The sequence below is a fragment of the Arachis hypogaea genome, chromosome 13, assembly GCF_003086295.3.
Source record: "Arachis hypogaea cultivar Tifrunner chromosome 13, arahy.Tifrunner.gnm2.J5K5, whole genome shotgun sequence".
Lineage (NCBI taxonomy): Eukaryota > Viridiplantae > Streptophyta > Magnoliopsida > Fabales > Fabaceae > Arachis > Arachis hypogaea.
This window is the reverse complement of record NC_092048.1, coordinates 74,351,836-74,357,101: the sequence shown is the minus strand read 5'-3', so window position 1 is coordinate 74,357,101 and position 5,266 is coordinate 74,351,836. Positions and strand designations below refer to the sequence as shown.

At 36.0% G+C, this 5,266-nt stretch overlaps 1 non-coding gene across 1 annotated transcript; it reads left to right on the top strand.

The window, feature by feature from the left end:
- The first annotated feature begins 660 nt into the window (after positions 1–660).
- LOC112738878 (small nucleolar RNA R71) lies at positions 661–764 on the top strand. Its single transcript, XR_003169830.1, has one exon. It is a non-coding gene; the product is annotated as a small nucleolar RNA R71 (small nucleolar RNA).
- Positions 765–5,266: the final 4,502 nt, after the last annotated feature.

Genomic DNA, 5,266 nt, shown 5'->3' with positions numbered 1-5,266 from the left:
CTGTTGCTGAGAAGATGATGGAAAAGGTTTGTTATTGCCAAACCGTGCTCTTATTATTGAAGCCTTGATTAGGCTTCTGTTGATCCTTCCATGAAAGATTAGGATGATTCCTCTATGAAGGATTGTAGGTGTTTCCATAGGATTCTCCGATGTAATTCACTCTTCCATTGCGAGATTCTTAGGGTCATAGGCTTCTTCTTCAGAGGAAGCTTCCTTAGTACTGCCTGATGCAGCTTGCATTCCATATAAACTCTGAGAAATCATATTGACTTGCTGAGTCAATATTTTGTTCTGAGCCAATATGGCATTCAGAGTATCAATATCAAGAACTCCTTTCTTCTGAGTTGTCCCATTATTCACAGGATTCCTTTCAGAAGTGTATATGAACTGGTTATTTGCAACCATTTCAATGAGTTCCTGGGCTTCTTTAGGTGTCTTCTTCAGATGAAGAGATCGATCAGCAGAGTTGTCCAATGACATCTTGGACAATTCAGATAGGCCATCATAGAATATACATATGATGCTCCATTCTGAAAGCATGCCAGATGGACACCTTCTGATCAATTGCTTGTATCTTTCCCAAGCTTCATAGAGGGATTCACCTTCCTTCTGTCTGAAGGTTTGGACTTCCACTCACATATGATGCTCCATTCTGAAAGCATGCCAGATGGACACCTTCTGATCAATTGCTTGTATCTTTCCCAAGCTTCATAGAGGGATTCACCTTCCTTCTGTCTGAAGGTTTGGACTTCCACTCTAAGCTTGCTCAACTTTTGAGGTGGAAAAAATTTGGCCAAGAAGGCATTGACTAGATTTTCCCAAGAGTTCAGGCAATCTTTAGGTTGTGAGTCCAACCTTGTCCTAGCTCTGTCTCTTACAGTAAAGGGGAAAAGCTTAAGTCTGTAGACCTCAGGATTAACCCCATTGGTCTTAACAGTGTCACAGATTTGCAAGAATTCAGCTAAAAACTAATGAGGATCTTCCAATGGGAGTCCATGAAACTTACAATTCTGCTGCATTAGAGAAACTAATTGAGTCTTAAGCTCAAAGTTGTTTGCTCCAATTGCAGGAATTGAGATGCTCCTTCCATAGAAGTCAGAAGAGGGTGCAATAAAGTCACCAAGCATCTTCCTTGCATCTCCACCATTGTTGTTGGGTTCGGCCATCTCTACTTCTTTTTCAAAAAATTCAGTAAGGTCCTCTCCAGAGTGTTGTGCTTTAGCTTCTCTTAGCTTCCACTTTAAAGTCCTTTCAGGTTCCGGATCAGCTTCAACAAGAATGTTCTTATCCTTGCTCCTGCTCATATGAAAAAGAAGAGAACAGAAGAGAAGAGGAATCCTCTATGTCACAGTATAGAGATTCCTTTATGTGAGTAGAAGAGTAGAAGAGTAGAATGATGATGTAGAGAGAAGAGATGAAGAATTCGAACTCAGAGAGAGGGAGAGAGGGTTCGAATTATAAGAAGAAGAGAAGTTAGTGATTAAATAAATAAATAGAAGGAGATGATAGAGAGAGAGTTTTCAAAAATAATTAAAAATAAAAGAAAAATATTTTTTGTTTTTATTTTAATTATTAGTTAAAATTCGAAATTATTAAAAGGAATAAAATAAAATTAAAATTTAAAACAATTAGTTAATTAAAAAGGAATTTTGAAAAAGTGGTGAGGAGTTTTCGAAAATTAAAGAGAGAAAAGTAGTTATGTAGTTTTGAAAGAAATAAGAAATAGTAAACTTTTAAAATCAAACAAAAAGTCAAGTAGTGAATTGAAAAAGATTTGAAAATCAATTTTGAAAAGATAAGAAGTTAGAAAAGATTTTGAAATTGATTTTGAAAAAGATATGATTGAAATTTATTTTGAAAAAGATTTGAGAAGGAAATTAAAAAGATTTAATTTTGGAAATTAAAGTTGATTACTTGACTAACAAGAAACTACAAGATATGATTCTAGAATTTAAAGATTGATCCTTTCTTAATAGGCAAGTAACAACTTGAAAATTTTTTAATCAAAATATTAAATGTTAGCATTAATTTCAAAAATATGAAATAAAAATAAGAAAAAGATTTCGAAAATCAAATTTTAAAGTTTTCAAAAATTATGGAAGAAAAATGAAAAAGATTTGATTTTTTGAAAAAGTTTTGAAAAGATAGGATTTTTAATTTGAAATTCTGACTTGACTAATAAGAAACAACTAAATTTTAAAATTTTTGACTAAATCAATCTAAAATTTCGAAAATTATGAGCAAAACAAGGGAAAGATATTTTTTTAATTTTTGAATTTTTAATGAGGAGAGAGAAAAACACAAAAATGACACAAAACATGAAAATGCAAGATCAAAACACATAATGCATGCAAGAACACTTTGAATGTCAAGATGAATACCAAGAACACTTTGAAGATCATGATGAACATCAAGAACATATTTTTGAAAATTTTTAAGAAAAGAAAAACATGTAAGACACCAAACTTAAAAATTTTTAAACTTTAGACAATAAGAATTCAAAAATGCATATGAAAAACAATAAAAGACACAAAACAAGAAAAACACAATATCAAACAAAGACAATCATTAAGAACAACTTGAAGATCATGAAGAACTTAATGCATGGACTTTCAAAAATTTATTGGAAAAATCAACATATGCAATTGACACTAAACTTAAAATTTGACACTAGACTCAAACAAGAAACACAAAATTTTTGGTTTTTATGATTTTATTAATTTTTTTTGGATTTTTCGAAAATTAATTTGGAAGAGAAAATAAGGAAATTCAAAATTTTAATTCGAATTCCAGGAATCATGCAATATTAGTCTAAAGATTCAGTCTAAAAAGATTAGACCTGGGTAGCCAAGCATCAGCAGAACATTACATACAACAGCCAAATTGATTGGAATCAACTAGCTCCTGTGATGATAAAAGCATCATCTGAAACTCTAGAATTCATTCTTAAAAATTCTGAAGTCATAGAATAATTTTTTTTTTTTTGAATTTTTTTCGAAAATAAAAAAGCTTAAAAATAAAATAAAATTACCTAATCTGAGCAACAAGATGAACCGTCAGTTGTCCAAACTCGAACAATCCCCGGCAACAGCGCCAAAAACTTGGTACACGAGATCGTGATTATTCATTCCCTGGCTATAATGCCAAAAACTTGGTGTGGGAGAACGTGATCTCAAGAATTCTATCACAATTCCGTGTAACTAACCAGCAAGTGCACTGGGTCGTCCAAGTAATACCTTACGTGAGTAAGGGTCGATCCCACGGAGATTGTCGGCTTGAAGCAAGCTATGGTCATCCTTGTAAATCTCAGTCAAGCGGATTCAAATGGTTATGAGGTTTTGATAATTAAAAGAGAGGTAAAATATAAAATAGGATAAAGATACTTATATAATTCATTGGTGGAAATTTCAGATAAGCGTATGGAGTTGCTTGTTGCTTCTGAACCTCTGCTTTCCTACTGCCTTCTTCCAACCATGCGTTACCTCCTTCCATGGTAAGCTGTATGATCATCTCGGACGAAAACAAATCCATCTGTGTTGTCACCGCAGGGCTAATCATCTGTCGGTTCCCGCTAGCATCAGAATAGGACCATTGTCCTTTTACGCACTGTCACTTGCGCCCCACATTCACAGGTTTGAAGCTCGTCACAGTCATCCCTTCCCGGATCCTACTCGAAATACCACAGACAAGGTTTAGACTTTCCGGATCCCAAGAATGCTGCTAATAGTTCTACCCTATACCACGAAGACTCTGATCTCATGGAATGGAAGGCTCTATTGTCAGGAGAGACAACCATGCGTCGTGAACCAGGAGGCCAAGAGATATGCATTCAACGCGTTCATAAGTGAGAATGGTGATGAGTGTCACATAATCATCACATTCATCATGTTGAAGTGCAAATGGATATCTTAGAACGAAGATAAGCTTGAATTGAATAGAAAACAGTAGTAATTGCATTAATTCTTAAGGAACAGCAGAGCTCCACACCTTAATCTATGAGGTGTAGAAACTCCACCGTTGAAAATACATAAGTGATGAAGGTCCAGGCATGGCCAAATGGCCAGCCCCCCAAAACATGATCAAGAGATCAAACGATGATCCAAAGATGAAAATACAATAGCAAGAGGTCCTATTTATAATGAACTAGTAACCTAGGGTTTACAGAAATAAGTAAATGATGCAGAAATCCACTTCCGGGCCCACTTGGTGTGTGCTTGGGCGGAGTATTGAAGCTTCATGTGCATAGGCTTTTCTTGGAGTTAAACGCCAGTTCTGGTGCCAGTTTGGGCATTTAACTCCAGCTTTTATGCCAGTTCTGGCGTTTAACGCCAGAAAAGGGTCTCTGACCTGCGTTTTGATGCCAGTTTGGGCCATAAAAACTCGTGAAAAATATGGACTCTTATCTATTACTGGAAAGTCCAAGATGTCTACTTTCCAATGCAATTGAGAACGCGCCAATTGGGCTTCTGTAGCTTGAGAAAATCCATTTCGAGTGCGGAAGGGTCAGAATCCAACAACATCTGCAGTCCTTTTTTAGCCTCTGAATCAGATTTTTTCTCAGGTCCCTCAATTTCAGCCAGAAAATACCTAAAATCATAGAAAAATACACAAACTCATAGTAAAGTCCAGAAGTGTGATTTTTTGAATAAAAACTAATAAAAATATAATAAAAACTAACTAAAACATATTAAAAACTACCTAAAAACAATGCCAAAAAGGGTATAAATTATCTGCTCATCAGTCCACTATAGAGTTTTATATTTCATTGGAAAACTCTCGATGTCAGCTTTCCAACGCCACCAAAATCATATCATTTGGACCTCTACAACTCAAGTTATGTTCCTTTGAAGTTGAAGAGGTCAGGCTGGTAACTCTACAGGGACGTGTTGTGCTCCTTGTGTTTTCGGGGTCAATATCTTACTCAATTCCAGTGTTGATTATAAAGTGTTAGAAATTTCTGGATGTCTACTTTCTAATGGCACTGGAATCACCTCATTTGGAGTTGTGTAGCTCAAGATATCTTCATTTGAACAGGAGGAGGTCAGGCTGGCATATGCCCTGGCGTGCCCCGCTAATGCTTGGCGTGCCACGCCCATAGTGGAGGCTCAAAATCACTTCTCTGGAACTCAAGCCTGGCATGCCATGCCCAAAACACCAAGTGGCACGCCCTCTTTGAGATCTTGGCTTCACAAACTTGGCGTGCCACGCCCATAGCACCAAGTGGCATGCCCATAGTGATGCAACTTCCTCCCTTCTCTGAAAAATA